The sequence below is a fragment of the Phyllobates terribilis genome, unplaced genomic scaffold (assembly GCF_046119375.1).
Source record: "Phyllobates terribilis strain yellow unplaced genomic scaffold, ASM4611937v1 Scaffold_268__1_contigs__length_2594270, whole genome shotgun sequence".
Lineage (NCBI taxonomy): Eukaryota > Metazoa > Chordata > Amphibia > Anura > Dendrobatidae > Phyllobates > Phyllobates terribilis.
The window spans coordinates 1,207,812-1,225,658 of record NW_027363028.1 but is presented as its reverse complement, the minus strand read 5'-3'; positions in this window follow the sequence as shown (position 1 = coordinate 1,225,658).

Here is a 17,847-nt window from a genome sequence, read left to right as displayed (position 1 = left end):
GTGGATTGCGGTCAGAGTGAACCGCAGCTGCAGGGCAGACCGCTGAGGCTGGTGTTGTGGGTGCAGCAGAGCGTAGCATAACTCCCCACGGGAGGAGTATAGCCTCAGGGCAGTGTATGCGGAGGATGGGGGTGATGGTGCAGGGCAGCAGCAGTAACGACACGGAGTCAGTGATGCAGTCCAGGGCCTTTACTCACAGTTCTTATTATCCAGACCACGTCTGCAGGTAACGGCTGCCCACGTCGTACTGTGTTCACCAGGTGAGGGGCTCAGACAACTCCCAGATAACTTTGGAGCGCTTCACAGGACCCCCTTTGTGCGTCCTTTGTCTGGCCTTTCTTACCAACCCTTCTGTCTGGCTGCCTCGGGCCCCCTCTTGGTAAACTTGGCGCCAGTTTCCCTGACCCTATGTGGTGCCTTCCTAGCGGGTGTAGCGAGGGGCTGCGCCACATAAAATGTCACAGCCTCCGGTTTCTAGCTGAGGGTCGTTTCCTGCCTCCACTAGTTTCGGGGACCGGTCTCCCCCTTTGGCCTGACCCCTCCACGCAGGTGGATTCGGGCGTGCGGTGGCGACTCGCCCGTCCGCACCCCTGGGATCCCTTCATTCCTCGTTCCTGGAGCCTTCTCCGCTCCTCTTCCTTCCTTCTCCCTCTTCCAGGCCTGGGCCTCTGTTACTAGGCCCGCCTCCGGAGCAGAGCTCATGCAGAGACCCTGCTCCCTGCCACTTCTGCTCAGACTTCTCTGCACTGAACTAAGATGGTGCCCACCTTTTATACTCCCTTCTCAATGCACCCAGGAACTGCTTCCTCCCTGCTCCTGCACTACAGGGTTCCCCTTCCTCAGTGTTCCCTCACCCCACTCCAGCCAGGGACAGGGACTGTCGTGCCCATCTCAGAGGCATATTGGTCGCCCTGCCCCACGGCAATGTGGTGTAATGCATGCAGGTGTCGGGTCCTGATCCACACTCCATCCTTACCTGAGAGTGAGATATCACACCTCTGGGTGAGGTGCAATACCTCTGTAGCAACCGAGCCCTCAGAGTGCTACAGTTCCATTTATCTTCAGCCTAGGTGACGTATTGTGATACAGGGCCGTGATTTTGGCTATAAAAGGGTCCCCTAGACCCCTACCCCAAGCTTTTTAAGAGAATCATATATGGCGTGCCAGGAGACTCTATGGAATGCTTTCTCAGCATCCAACGAGAGTATCTAATTACAAATTTTTAACTGCATCTAGCCCAGGAAATACTTTGTGCCTAGTAGCAGTGTCTGTTAGTTAGTCAGCGGATTATCCCGGCTGTTAAGCAAGCTACACCACCTGTAGTTTGGACACTTAATTTTTTCAAAGGAAATGCTTCGGGACCACGGGATACTCAGTGAAGAGCATCAGGAGGCACCCCAAGGCATAGGGGCTGGGACTGGCAGTAGGATGCCTTGCGGTGGACAGCCGAGCTCGATCCTTATAAAAGCTTTTTAACTGCAGCAGCTTTAGTGGACGCTACTGGAGCTGGAATAACGCGGCTGCTGGCATGAGACTTGCGCTCCAATAGATCCTTGTAAATGGATTTAAAGTGTATTCATTCAAATTAGAGAGACAATTTAAATTAAAAAGCTTAGAGCTGCCTCCACCACAGGGGGGCTCGCTCGACCCACCAGCGGACAGGCACCAGTATTGGGAGAGGGGGGCTGGCCGTCAGGGTTCACCGCGGCTCTGGCACAAACCCGGCGACACGGAGGTGGCACGGGCAGGAGCGGACTGAACGTGTCGGCTTCTCACTTTTTGGATTTTAGAAGGGCATGACATGCCTATATCTGTGTCTCCCCCTCCTTTTACTCCTCCACCTCTTTTCTTTTCGCATGACTATATGTACTTGTCACTTTTCCATGTGTTAGTTGTGTCTTCTGAGCAGTTTGTCAGCTTTTGGACACCTTTGAAGGTGTTTTCTATGTGTTTCTATGTGTTTTTGTTTGCCTGCCATTGGTTTTAACGGTGTTCGAAGGTGTTCGACGAACAGTTTAACGAACAGTTCGGCGAACACACGGGTGATCGACGAACCGAACCGAACTCGAACACTACGGGGGTGGCTCAACACTACTGGTTACCCATTTACCACAGAATACAATACAAACTCATCTCTCTCACCCATAAAACCCTCCACAGTTCTGCACCACCCTATATCTCATCCCTCATTTCTGTCTATCACCCCTCCCGTGCCCTCCGTTCTGCAACTGGTCTAAAACTAACATCCTCCTAAATCCCAACCTCGCAGGGGGAGGGGATTTTACCACCTACCTCCACCCTTTCTGGGATAAATTCCATACTGGAAATATTTTTCAAAATGCACAATATACATCTCTACATTATCTGCTAGAGGAGGTAGGCATAGTGGACCTATGGAGAATACGGCACCCTGATGTCAGACAATATTCCTGTTACTTCGCCTCCCATCATTCTTTGTCAAGAATAGACCAAGCTATTGGCTTTGAATTAATCATACCCTATATTAAATCGGTGAGGTATCTGCCAAGGAGTGTCTCTGACCACTCGCCTATACAGGTACAACTGCAGATGGGTGCTGTGAGGTCTCCGGGGGACTATACATGGCACATCAATCCTTTTTGGCTGCAACTAATTGGTCCTACTCTTAGCTCTAGAATCTTAGAATATTTTCGTTTTAATGATGGGTCATCATCTACGAGATTTATATGGGATGCTATGAAAGCATATGTACGGGGAATATGCATAGGGGAGATCAATAAGATAAAATCCAAAATAAAGGAGTTAACCCAAAAATTGCAACAGAATGTTTGCGAAAAGGAGGCACAAGTAGAATGAAATGGGAAAATGCACAGAAAATATTGCCTGATCATTTGCTATCATTAGCTTCTCAGAAACAACTGTTTGTTAAGCAAAGATACTTTATAAAGCAAGGGTCTCAAACTCGGCTGGGTAGATGGGCCGCATTCTTTGCATGACAAAATGACATTTTTAGTGATATCATTTTTTTTTCTATACACCTTTTGAATTTGTCCTCATCTTGTATTAACCCCTTTACAGCCCATGACGTACTAATACGCGTCTGTGCCCTGGGCTTTAAGAGCCTGACCCGTATTAGTACGTCATGGCGATCGTGCGCGCACACAGGCGGTGCGGGCGCGATCGCCGCCGGGTGTCAGCTGATTGTCACAGCTGACACCCGGTACTATGTGCAGGGAGCGGGACTGCTCCCGGGACATTAACCCCCGCAATGCTGCGATCGAAGTCATGACAGCAGTGCATGACCGAACAATCTTCTCACTGTGCAGCGCTGACTGCCGGCATGGCTCAGGGATGGTGCTCCATCCCTATGCTATGCAGGTGATCAGAATAAAAAAAGTGAAAGTCCCAGAGTGGGACAAAGTAAAAAGGTGTAAAACCTCTCAGAAAGTGGAAAAAAAAAATAAAAAAAATTGTAAAAATACTTTAAAAAAAATTAAAAAAATAATCCACCAAAAATAAAAATATAATGTACCCATCAATAAATATTATTATGAAAAAAACAAACAAACAATAAAAGTACACATATTTGGTATCGCCGCGTCCGGAACGACCTGACCTATAAAACTGTCCCACTAGTTAACCCCTTCATTAAACACGGTAAAAAAAAAAAAAAAAAAAAAACGAAGCCAAAAACAATGCTTTATCATCATACCACCAAACAAAAAATGGAATAACACGCGATCAAAAAGCTGAATATGAATAAAAATTGTACAGCTGAAAACGTAATCTTGTCCCGCAAAAAACAAGTCGCCACACAGCTCCATAATCCGAAAATTCAAAAAGTTATAGCTCTCAGAATAAAGCGATGCAAAAAATATATTTTTTTCTATAAAATGTCTTTTATTGTGTAAAAGCGCCAAAACATAGAAAAAAGATATAAATGTGGTACCGCTGTAAACGTACTGACCCGAAGAATAAAGCTACCTTATCAATTTTACCACATGCGGAGTAGAATAAAAAAACAAACAAAAAAAAAAAACAATCACTGAATTGTAGGTTTTTGTTTATTATGCCTCCCAAAAGCTGGAATAGAAAGCGATCAAAATATGTCACGTGCCTGAAAATGGTACCAATAAAAACGTCAGCTTATCCCGCAAAAAAAAATCCATCATATGACTGTCGGCCAAAATATGGAAAAATTATAGCTCTCAAAATATGGCGATGCAAAAACTAGATTTTACAAAATATGTGTCTTTTAGTGTGTGACAGCTGTCAATCATAAAAACCCGATATCATTCTGGTATCTCTGTAGTCGCACCGACCCGAAGAATAAGGTCGTCTAATCATTTATACCGCACGAGGAACGGCGTAAAAAATAAACACTAGGGCTGGGGTTGGGGTTAGGGTTGTGCTAATGTTAGGGTTGGGGTCAGGGTTGGGCTAGGGTAGGGTTAGGGTTGGGGGTAAGGGTTGTTTTTTTTTATAGAAAAAAAAAAAAAAGATGACGATATGGCAACTAGTGTTGAACACAAGTGCTCGCTACTTGAGTTTGCATCGGGTGCTCGGGTATGCATTACATTTAAAAAGTCAAATGGCGCTCCTTCCCTTCCGAACCCTGCTGTGTGCCCAAACAGTGGTTTTCCCCCACATATGGGGTATCTGCTTGCTCAGAAGAAATTGAGCAACAAACTGCATGGTGCAATTTCTCCTGTTACCCTTATGAAAATACAAAAGTGGGGGCTGAAAAACATTTTTGTGGGAAAAATGTGAAAATTTTATTTTTACGGCTCAATGTTATAAACTTCTGTGAAGCACCTGGGGGTTCAAGGTGCTCACCACACATCTAGATAAGTTCCCTGAGGGGTCTAGTTTCCAAAATGGGGTCACTTGTGGGGGGTTTCCACTTTTTAGGCACATCAGGGGCTCTGCAAACGCAACATGGCGTCCGCTAATTATTCAAGCAAATTTTACATTTAAAAAGTCAAATGACGCTCCTTCCCTTCTGTACCCTGCCGTGCGCCCAAACAGTGGTTTTCCCCCACATATGGGGTATCTGCTTACTCAGGAGAAATTGATTAACAAAGTTTGGGGTCTATTTTTTCCTGTTACCCCTGCGAAAATAAAAAAAATTGGGTCTAAAGTAACATTTTTGTGAAAAAAGTTAAATGTTAATTTTTTTCTTCCACATTCCAAAAATTCCTGTGAAGCACCTGAAGGGTTAATAAAGTTCTTGAATGTGGTTTTGAGCACCTTGAGGGGTGCAGTTTTTAGAATGGTGTCACTTTTTGGCATTTTCTGTCATAAAGACCCCTCAAAGTAACTTTAAATATGATGTGGTCCCTAAAAAATGGTTTTCTAAATTTTGTTGGAAAAAGGAGAAATCGCTGGTCGACTTTTAACCCTTATAGCTCCCCAGTAAAAAAAAATTTTGGTTCCAAAATTGTGCTGATGTAAAGTAGACATGTGGGAAATGTTATTTATTAACTATTTTGTGTGACACATCTCTCTGATTTAAGGGCATAAAAATTCAAATTTTGAAAATTGCTAAATTTTCAACATTTTTGCCAAATTTCCATTTTTTTCACAAATAAATGCAAGTGATATCGAAGAAATTTTACCACAATCATGAAGTACAATATGTCACGAAAAAACAATCTCAGAATCAGGGAGATCCGTTGAAGCGTTCCAGAGTAATTACCTCATAAAATGACAGTAGTCAGAATTGTAAAAATTGGCCTGGTCATTGATGTGCAAACCACCTTGGGTTGTAAAGCGGTTAATGACTCATCCTGGTCCTCATCTTGTAGTAATGCCTCGTCTAATGCCTGATCCTGGTCCTCATCTTGTAGTAATGCACCATCCTAGTCCTCATCTTTTAGTAATGACCCATCCTGGTCCTCATCTTGTAGTAATGCACCATCCTGGTCCTCAACTTGTAGTAATGCACCTTCCTGGTCCTCATCTTGTAGTAATGCCTCATCCTGGTCCGCAACTTGTAGTAATGCCCCATACAGGTCCCCATCTTGTCGTAATGTCCCCCATTCAGGTCCCCAACTTGTCGTAATGTCCCCCATCCAGGTCCCCATCTTGTTATAATGTCCTCATCTTGTAGGAATGTCTCCCATCCAGGTCCTCACATTGTAGAAATGTTCCTAATCAGGTCCCCACATTGTAGGAATGTTCCTATCCAGGTCCCCACATTGTAGATATGTCCCAATCCAGTTCCCCATATTGTAGATATGTCCCCATCCAGGTCCCCACATTGTAGGAATGTCCCTATCCAGGTCCCCACATTGTAGATATGTCCCCATCCAGGTCCCCATATTGCAGGAATGTCCCCATTTAGGTCCCACATTGTAGGAATGTTCCTAATCAGGTCCCCACATTGTAGGAATGTTCCTATCCAGGTCCCCACATTGTAGATATGTCCCAATCCAGTTCCCCATATTGTAGATATGTCCCCATCCAGGTCCCCACATTGTAGGAATGTCCCTATCCAGGTCCCCACATTGTAGATATGTCCCCATCCAGGTCCCCATATTGCAGGAATGTCCCCATCCAGGTCCCACATTGTAGGAATGTTCCTATCCAGGTCCCCATATTGTAGGAATGTCCCCATTCAGGTCCCTATGTTGTAGGAATGTCCGCTGTTCCATTCTTCACATACATATATAAGAAAAAAAAAGTCTCTTCTCACCTGTCCTCCGTTCCCTCGGTGTCCTTTCTGCATATGCGGGCGCAGGCACCATAGACCCCTTGACGATCGCGGCCTGGTCCAGGAGCTTCCGGCAGCTGCGCTTTAGTTCAGTGTATTGCTGCACAGAGACCAATGCCTGCCACCGGCCTATCAGAGGCCAGCAGGTGACATCTACCCATGTTAGTGATGTCATGCACCGCTGCGCTGGGACGCGGATGTCCGCTGCTGGCCTCTGATAGGCCGGTGGCTGGCATTGGTATTGTATCATGCAGAGAGCCGGTCTCTGCGCAGCAATACACTGAACTAAAGTGCAGCTGTCGGCAGTTCCTGGACCGGGCCGCGATCGGGGTCTATGGTGCACACAGGCCGCATGAACCAGTCTGAAGGGCCACATGCGACCCGCGTGTTTGAGACCTCTGGTTTAGGATGAGTCTGTCTCTCATACTCTGCTGACCTCACCCCTCCTTGGATAAACCCCCTTCCCACTGCCCCCTTTACTTTTTCCCTGCCCCTCTTCAGGGACGCCTGGAGCTGGTGCTCACACACTATCATACAGGTCACCACTCAATAAAGGTAATATGAAGCAATTAAAGTAGTGAAAGAGGTTAAAACATAACCTTTAATGAATACGTAGGTAAAAAAGATATAAAACGTCACTAGGACCTAAAATCCAGTTAATGCCTGCCAATGGTAGTAAAACAAAGCTACCTATCATAAATATGTACTCGTTATAAACAGGAATTTATATGGCATGAGCACCAAATGTATCCAACCTGTATATTTAACAAGACAGTGGCAAGAAAACTGATAGAGCTGTCAATAACACATCTCAATAAGCGTGCAACATATCCGACGACCAGTCCTCACACTGTACTCACACAGTGGGTCCTCACACTGTATGCAGGAGGCTGTGTGGGTCCTCACACTATATGCAGGAGGCGGTGTGGGGACTGATACTGTATATAGGAGGCTATGTGAGGGCTCATACTCATATAGGAGGTTGTGTGAGGGCTCACATTGTACATAGGAGGCTATGTGGGGCTCACACTGTACAGTATATGGAAGGCTATGTGGGGCTGTAAAAAGGAGACTATGTGGTGGCTCCTGTTCAGCAGCCACAGAATATTCATCTGACCACTGGACCACGGTTCTACAAATTGCTCGTCTCTATATACCAGTCATACTGTATATTCTCCTATATATATTGTACTGTATGTGGTATACTATGTATACGGACATCAGATGAAGCACTCAAGATAATTAGTGACTGCTACATCATATACTATTATGTGGAGTTGAAGTTTACAATGATGATTTCATTGATCAAGTATGTTTGAAAGCATATACAAAATAATAATTCATAGGTATCTATCTAGCAGACCTGGGCTTATGTGTGACCACCTTTACTCTGCTGATATGTTATTTTAGGAGTTTAGAAAAACACAGAGTACTACACAGGGACGGACACAGACTGTAGTGGGCCCCTGTGCAAGAATTTTTTGGGCCCCCCCCCCCGCCCTTCATAGGGGGCATGTAGGCCCCCCCCCCCGTGCATCTCTCATCCCCCCGTGCATCTCTGATTCCCCCCACTCCAAGTTAATTAATTGTATGTAAAACAAATACAACTTGTTATACTTACCCCCAGGGCCGGCTCCAGGTTTTTGTGGGCCCTGGGCGACAGAGTTTCAGTGGGCCCCTTTAACACATACCATGATTCATGATGCACAGATACCGCAGAGAAATATATATATATAGTACAAGGCCAAGGATTTCACTTACTACATTACATGAGCGATATCTATTGTAAATTCTACAATAGCTCAGAAACCGGCGAATCCTCACAACGCACAGTGCAAACTGGACAGTATAGTCCTCCATACAGTATTATGGGCACCATATCATGCTCCATACAGGATACTGACCACCTTATAATGCTCCATACAGGATAGTGGTCCCCATATAATGCTCCATACAGGATACTGGTCCCCATATAACGCTCCATAGAGGATACTGGTCCCCATATAACACTGCATACAGTATACTGGCCCCCATATATCGCTCCCTACTGAATACTGTCCCCCATATATCGCTCCATACAGAATACTGACCCCCATATAACGCTCCATACAGAATATTGGCCCCCATATAACGCTCCATGCAGGCTGTTCCCCCCTTATAATGCCCCATTGCACAAGCGATATCTATAGTAAATTCTACAATAGCTCAGAAACCGGTGAATCCTCACATCGCACAGTGCAGACCGGACAGTATAGTCCTCCATACAGTAATATGGGCACCATATAATGCTCCATACAGGATACTGACCCCCTTATAATGTTCCATACAGGATACTGGTCCCCATATAATGCTCCATACAGGATACTGGTCCCCATATAACTCTCCATGCAGAATATTGGCCCCCATATAACGCTCCATGCAGGCTGTTCCCCCCTTGTAATGCCCCATTACACAAGCGATATCTATTGTAAATTCTACAATAGCTCAGAAACTGGCGAATCCTCACAGCGCACAGTGCAGACCGGACAGTATAGTCCTCCATACAGTAATATGGGCACCATATAATGCTTCATACAGGATACTGACCCCCTTATAATGCTCCATACAGGATACTGGTCCCCATATAATGCTCCATACAGCATCCATACAGGATACTGGTCCCCATATAACTCTCCATACAGAATATTGGCCCCCATGTAACGCTCCATGCAGGCTGTTCCCCCCTTATAATGCCCCATGCAGGATGACACCCGTCTTTTAATGCGCTATGCAGGATGTCACATCTACCCCCCATAAAATGCCCCATGCAGGATGTCACCTCTTCCCCCCATATAATGCCCCTTGCAGGTTGTCACTTCCCCCCTTTTCAATGCCCCATGCAGCATGTCAGACCACCCCCTCCCTTATAATGCCCCATGCAGGAGGACACCCACCCTCTATATAATGCCCCATGCAGGATGTCAATTCCCCCCTCCCTCTCTTATAATGCCCCATGCAGGATGTCACACCGCCTCCCTTATAATGCCCCATGCAGAATGTCACGCCCCCCTCCCTTATAATGCCCCATGCAGGGTGTCACTTCTCCCCTTACCCTCTTATAATGCCCCATGCAGGATGTCACTTCCCCCCTTCCCCTCGTTTAATGCCCCATGCAGGATGTCACTTCCCCCCTTCCCCTCTTATAATGCCCCATGCAGGATGTCACTTCCCCCCTTCCCCTCTTATAATGCCCCATGCAAGATGTCGCTTCCCCCTTCCCCTCTTATAATGCCCCATGCAGGAAGTCACACCCCCCCCCCTACCCCCATATAATGCCCCCATGCAGGATGTCAATTCCCCCCTCCCCCATATAATGCCCCATTCAGGATGCCAACCCTCCCCCTATATAATGCCCCATGCAGGATGTCACACCACCTCCCCCATATAATGCCCCATGCAGGATGTCACACCCACTCTCCCCCATATAATGCCCCATGCAGGATGTCACACCCACTCTCCCCCCACCATTGAATGCCCCGTGCCCCCATACATAAAAAAAATCAAATACTCACCTCACTTCTTACCTGCTGCGCGCATCTTCCCACTCTGTGATGTGACAGCTCAGAAGAGAGCGCGCGGTGTAAAGACGTCACCGCGCCCTCTGACCTGAGACGTCACAGTCGGAGGACGCGGCAGACGCTGCGGAGGCACGGGGAGGTGTAAGTATTGTGCCGGCGACGTCACATGACCGGAGATGTCCCTGCGCTCAGCATGGGGCCCATGCTGAGCGCAGGCACATCTCCGGTCATGTGACGGCGGGGGGTCCTGCGGGGGGGCCCCATGAGGAGACGCACAAGAGGGGGGCTCCGAGGGGGCCCCGACCGGCCGGGCCCCATGCTGGAGTCAGGGCAGTCATGCCATGATGGCGGCCCTGCTGGAGGATGGAGGGGCCCCCTCTCCCTCGGGGGTCCCCGTTCAATAAACCGGCTGCATGGGAGGTAGGTCCGCCCCTGGTACTACATCTCTAAAAAGGTATATCTGCTTTAAAAATAGTAATACATAAGAATAATATGTACTATGTCTGACCACTACAAACACTCATCTGAACTGGTCCAAGTGCTGTCAGCTTTTTTCACGGGCAACACTTAGACAATACGGTCGTGTGAACATAGGCTTATGATGCATCTGGTAATAAACATGTTAAGGATGGGCCGCTACTCATGGGCCACTGCTGTGTGCTTGCCCCCCAGGCTAAAATGTGCCAGCCAGCCCCTGCTGCACCGGGTGCCAGAAAACCTAGATACACCTTTGGAATAGGTATCTTGCAAAGTAAGGATGGGGTTTAGTGTTTTATTTTATTGACTCTGTGCATTTATATTTTGTATCAGTAATATGATATGGTTATATATATCTTCTGGATATCAGGAGGGCTTATCCCTGTGCATTCACTCTCTCCTTCTCCTTCGATGTCCTGTATAGGCCAAAAAAAACTACGCGTTTCGAGGACTCACAGTTCCTCTTCGTCAGCTTCTCGCTGGTAGTCAAACTGGTAACCTAATAAAGTCCAAACGCCCCCCACAAAGATAATACAACCAAAGAAATGGAGGAAGATCCAATACTATCAAGACGGTGCAAAAGGACATATGGAGGTGCAATAGAACTAAGATAGAATTCCAATAAGAATAGACTGTGTGCGAAAAAAATAATAATAAAAAAGACTTTGTTCAAACTTTCACAATTAGTTAAAAATGAATAAAAATTATATACTTATATTTCTGATGGCTATAAAAAACAGTCTGTTAATCAGTGTATATTACCAGGATAGTATAAATTCGGCACTTAGTACCATCAAGAGATAAAAAGGAAAAAATGAAGGAGAAAAATAAAAACATTATATTGTATCTCCAATAGGGGTATCAATGTATAGAAACAAATACATATATAAAATAGGTGGATTCAAAGGAATATATCCAAAAGACATATTATATTGATAAAATATAAGGAGGTTCATAAAAGTGCAATGTAAATGTTCAATTGGTACTGGGATAAAAAATACATACAGTATATACCGCTGCGAGTTGAAGGCATACAGCTGACTCTCGTGATTAAGGCCCTTCAGAGCCAAGCTATTTAATGTGAAGAACCATTTGGATTCCATCCGCGACATTAATCTCAGGTAATCACCACCCCTCCATTTTCTGGGGACTAATCGGATCCCACAAAACTTAGTGTCCTTATAAGATTGGTTGTGGAACTTCCGGTAGTGCCGGGACAGTGGATGCCCTTCAAAACCTTCATTCATGTTGATAAAGTGTTCCTTCAGCCTTTTGATAACTTGCGCTTTGTACAGACATCTCCTCCTGCCAAGGTATAAAAAGGGCGTGGCTTGGGGTGTGGATAGGGGCGTGGCCAGACTACGCGTGCCGCATGGTTTCGCCCTCTTTCTAGTCCTCATAGGTTGGCGGTATGCTTGTACTGAGGAGATCTGGGATATCAGTGATTAGGTCCCATATTGTGCACTGTAAGGTCTGGAAAAGCTCCTTCTATCGGTCTCTGTAGCACCAGAGGAAGAACAGAGGGGAAAAGACAGGATTTTCTACATGTCGCGTTATGTAGATGTTCTGCAGATTTATCACAACCGTCCACAAGAAGAAACTGCCATCACAGAGCCGCCTTTAGCTGTTGGAAAAGTTTAAACTTAGTTTTGAATAGTTGCTATAGGCAACAGGGACCGTTTCTATTTATGCTGGGTCACATGATGCTGGTGCTGGGTGATGTCATGTGACGGAATGTTGTGGGTGATGATGTCACAGAGGGCGTTGTGATGTCACCCTTGGGGTATATAAAGGGGCTCCATCCACCTGGAGCTCATATCTCATTGGCCATATCTTGGTGCTGAGATACCCCCTGGAGACAATGAGGATCGCCATATTGTTTCTGTGCTGTACCCTGTTCTACCCTGTGAATTACCATAGGCTGCCGGTGAGTACCTGTCTATTATTACATATGGAGGACGTTTAGAATCAGCTGCGGCAGGGGAAGGGGATGGGGAGGGGGGTCCTGTAAGAATTTACCTGCGGGAATAAGAGGTTATGGCAGGGAAAGTAGCTTAGGAAGTGACAGTCAGAGGGGATATAAGTGTGGGGTGACCCCTCTGACTCCCACATTCCTGCCTTGTCCTTGTAGTGATTAATGACTTTGGTGTTGTCCCTTATATATCACTTTGCAGTCACCAGTGATCGCTCCGCACTGTGATCCTAAACTACAGTCTCATTTACCTTTTTGCAAACGCCCAGAAGGGGAGGAGTGACATCACACCCATGTGAGCAGATCCCGCCCACTTTTACTGCAGTCGTAATGCGAGCTAGCTGTATTCTGTTTTCATGGAAATGTCAGCAGCTGCTCCCCCTAGTGTTTACAAGATGAAAACATCAAAACAGTTAAAATATTTTTTCAGATTTTATACCATTAAAACCTTTTTAAATATATATGTGTATTTATATATAAATACTTTACAATTTTACAATTGTAAAAAAATTGCTGACACTTTCCCTTTAAAAGATCAAAAGACGTTCTGCTTCATGTGCCATTGTGACCAATCACAGCACAGATTATATTTTTTAAACTTTTCTTGAAAAACTGAAGCTGCTCCGTGATTGGAAATCATGTGGAAGGGTTCTCTTTTAGACATTTAGTTAGGTCCAAAGTATCAGTGACATGATGGATAGAACTGTGCAATGATGTCACAGAGGGCTTTGTGATGTCACCCCTGGGTATATTAGAAGCCTCGGCCCATCTGCCGCTTGTATCTCATTGACCATACCTTGGTGCTGAGAGACCTCTGGAGATGATGAGTATCACCCTATCATTTCTGTGCTTTACGTTGCTCTACCCCCCACATTACAGTACACTGAGGGCGAGTATGTTCTCATCAATATGGAGGTCACAAGGATCAGCTAATGAGAATATCGCCTCTTGCAGGACTTCTCATACTGGACACGTGACCGTCCGTCATATGAAAGTCCAACTGTAAATAATATTCCATGGACCCTGGAGGTGAATCCCAAACTTCTTCCTGATCTTCTCAATGGGATATTTCTGAAAGTTGCTTGATAATGTATCCATCACTGTATAATAACAAGGGCTCTCTGTTTGACTGGATTGGGTATAAATATACAGGACTTTATTATGTTTTTTTTCTTTATTATAGGATGACCCACTACCCGTGGATCTCAGGTGATGCACGTATCAAGCTTCCATCAATCTTCCTCTTTGGCTCTTCCGTGGCGCAGTTTTTGTTGCGGTGATGACACTACTGACAATACTAGAGTATTTGGCCTTAAGTCTTGTCCTGAGCAAGTGGGCAATGTCTGAACCTGGTGAAACAATCAGAAAACTCCTGAGAACAAAACCATTCTGAAGGAACAAAGTGCTTGTAAGGAGCCGATTTGCATCCCTCAGATTCAGGAGCAAGACTCCAGGAGAACACCTGTCCTGCCCAATGGTAAATGTTCTACTCCATCCATGGCTCCTGCACCGCAGGATGCGAAAAAGGTTCCTAGCTGCAACTATAAAGTGGCGTTCAGTGATACTGTCTGGGTCAGAACGATCCCTCACAACAATATAGGAAGAAGAGCTCGAAGTTCCACGGAGCATAAAGAGAGGTTACTGATTTTTCAGAGAAGCCAACAATCCAGAATTCCAGAGCCAAGAGCACCAGAACCTACCATGTCAGAACCTAGTATGTCAGAACCTAGAATGTCAGAGCCTGAAATGCCTACAACACCTCCACCCAAAATCAAGAGGAGAAGATGTTTCCTTAGATGTCTTAGAGGCGAGGAAGATTGAGAAGGCAACTGCTTGAACTTTCCCATTGCTCGTGTTTTCATCACAGGTTAGTCCTATACATGCTGTCTGATGGGCACCATCTTACTACATACATGGCAGCATTGCACCTGAAATCGAATGGATATTTCTTCACACACTTGCACTTTAGCACCTTATCATATGGCGCATATATCTATGAACACTTTGCTAAGTATCACTGTCTAGTATGTGCTTCTGATGAACCTATTTTAGGAAAACGTGTCGAGGTTTGGCATACTATGTACTTGAGTTTGGCGTACTATATGCTTGTTGGTAAATTCTATTGCCATCTATAATCTACTAGATATTATAATGTCTCTGGTGGGATGCCCCATGCCGAATTGTTGATAACTGACTATGAGCATTGTCCTCTATTTCTTATCTAATATGGTTACAGGTTGATGTGAAGTAATGTTTTAGAGTAGTGTATGTTCTGTGAGCTAAATTGTCATACTTACCATTTATACTCGAGCATAAGCCGACCCAAATATAAGCCGAGGCACCTAATTTTACCACAAAAAAATTTGGATTACTTATTGACTGGAGTATAAGCCTAGGGTGGGAAATGCAGCAGCTACTGGTAAATTTCCCCATCATGGTAAGCATTGCCTACTCATCACCAATCCTCGTATGCATGGCTCCCCTCATCCCCAATCCTGGGATGTATGGCCCCCCTCATTCCCAATCCTGGGATGCATGGCGCCCCTGTCCTGGTATACATGGTCCCCCATCACTGCACACATGAAAAAAATAAACACTTCTACTCACCTTCCTCCGATCTGCTCCAGCGCTGCATGCTGTTCTGCCAGCAGCTGATCTCAGCATCTGAGCAGCGCATGACATCTCTGCCATGCGCCCTCAGACGCTAAGGTGAGCTGCAGGCATATTCACTCCTCAGCACTCCGAGACTATGGGCTTGGAGGGGAGTGAATATTCATTTTCTTCAATAGCGCAGTGTCAGCAGCAGCCGCAGCTCCTGCTGCGGCTCAGCGATCCTGTATGCCCACTACTAAAAATGATGAATATTCTCTCTTGTCCACGCCCATTGCAGTGGAGAAGAGTGAATATTCATACTCTCTAATAGCGGGCACAGAGGATCGCTGAGCTGCAGCAGGAAGCAGGCGGCTGCGACTGATACTGCGCGCTATTAAAGAAAATGAATATTCACTTCTCTCCACTTCCATGGGCATGGAGAAGAGTGAACATTCATTTTTTTTAGCAGCAGGCTACTGCCTGTGCCTCGCTCCTCTGCCGCCCAAACACCCCCACCACCTTTCACTGCCGGAATGTAAGTATACGCCGAGGGGTTTTTTTTCAGTATAAAAAATGTGCTGAAAAAGTCGGCTTATACACGAGTAAATACGGTATATACTAGATAGATTATAAATTTTGATGCTTATGTACTAGATAGATTATTAGTTTAATTGGTGATTTTTTTTACTCTTTATTCATAAGGAAGCTCGAGGATTGCATCTTACAGAAGACGAGAAGTCTAAATGCCAAAAGGTGATGGCCTCCAGCCAGAGGGTCACTACCTGTTGATGGCACACAGCCGGAGGGTGATGAACTATTGATGGCCATAGACAGAGGGTCATTACCTGTTCATGGCGCACTGCCGGATGGTCATTACCTCTTGATGGCACACAGCCGGAGGGTGATGACCTATTGATGGTCCATAGCCAGAGGGTCATTACCTGTTGATGGCAAACAGCAGGACAGAAAATAAAAACATTTGAGGGTCATTACCTGTTCATGGCGCACTGCCGGATGGTCATTACCTCTTGATGGCACACAGCCGGAGGGTGATGAACTATTGATGGCCATAGACAGAGGGTCATTACCTCTTGATGGCACACAGCCGGAGGGTGATGACCTATTGATGGCCATAGCCAGAGAGTCATTACCTGTTGATGGCACAGAGCCGGAGGGTGATGGTCTATTAATGGTCCAAAGCTGGAGAGTCATTACCCATTGTTGGACACAGTCAGAGGGTCATTACCTGTTGATGGCATACAGCTGACCAGAGGATCATTATGTGTTTATGGCAAACAGCCGGACAAAGGATAAGATCTTTTGATTGCATACACCGGATCCCTCCCTGATAACAAGGAACTCTGGGGAATATTGGTCATCCTGATCCCCCACTGACTATATACTTGCTCCACCTCACCCAATACCATCATGGAGGACACTTCCACCTGTGTCCACTGTAAGGTTGGACTTTCTTTTATAATTACAGCAGATTAATAAACATCATAAAGCTGTAAAATTATCGAGTAATTTATTATAAAGAAATATAAATTATAATATATAGGTATAGAGGGCACATAAGACGACTAACTATAGAAAGCATGGTATCGCCTGATATATACTGTATATTCTAGATGGCGCTATTACACTAAATACATCACAACCTCCAGGGTGATATTACCGTACAATGCGAGATCACAAATAATGGCCACAGATTATGAGAAAATGACCAGCTCCATAGTCCTGGAGTTATTATAAATGTCTCTAGTGTGAGGCAGGGACTGGACGAGTGTTGGAGGGAGGTATATTCCCCCAGGACGTCCTTTATGTATCCATGCTATAGAATCTGCCGTACACTTCTGTTCTAGCAGTCAGACATTTCACTCTGCAGATCACAGGCTCAACATTGTGTAAAACTACCACCGTATATAAGAGCACTCAGAATAAAAACTAGCGGCATGCCGTGCACTGCCCACGTCATGTGTACGGGATACAGGACCTGCAGGACCTGGTACGGCCATTATAGTTGATAGATTAATGATACCTGTGCAGATGTAGGGAAAAAAAATATGTGCAACAACAGGAGGAGAAAGTCTCAAAATGTAATTTGAAGAGTATAATAGAGAAATGGGAAACTTCTGGAGATGCAGATAAGTGGTACCAGGGCGAAACGTAAGTGCAGTCAGACAAGCCAATGGCCTGGTAACAGAGGCCAAGCAGAGCCGGGTAAGTGGTAATACAAATGGGTGGTGGACTGAGTCGAGGTTTCGGTTATCATGGTGTAACAGACCGGGCAGACTGACTGGGCAGGAGAGAATTTCATGTTTTCTTGATTATAGCATCATTCAGAGAATTCTGCTCCTAATTATTAAAAGGGGTTGTCCGCGACTATTTTATATTTTTTTTACCATGGGCCTAAGAACTAAAAGGTAAGTATTTGCTAACTATATGCCTGTTGGGCCTGGTGCCGATCTCTGCCATTTCAGAGAGGTCACGGATCGCTCCTGCCAGTGATTTTGCAGCTCCCTCTCTGCTCTGTTGATGGGGTGTGACTGCCG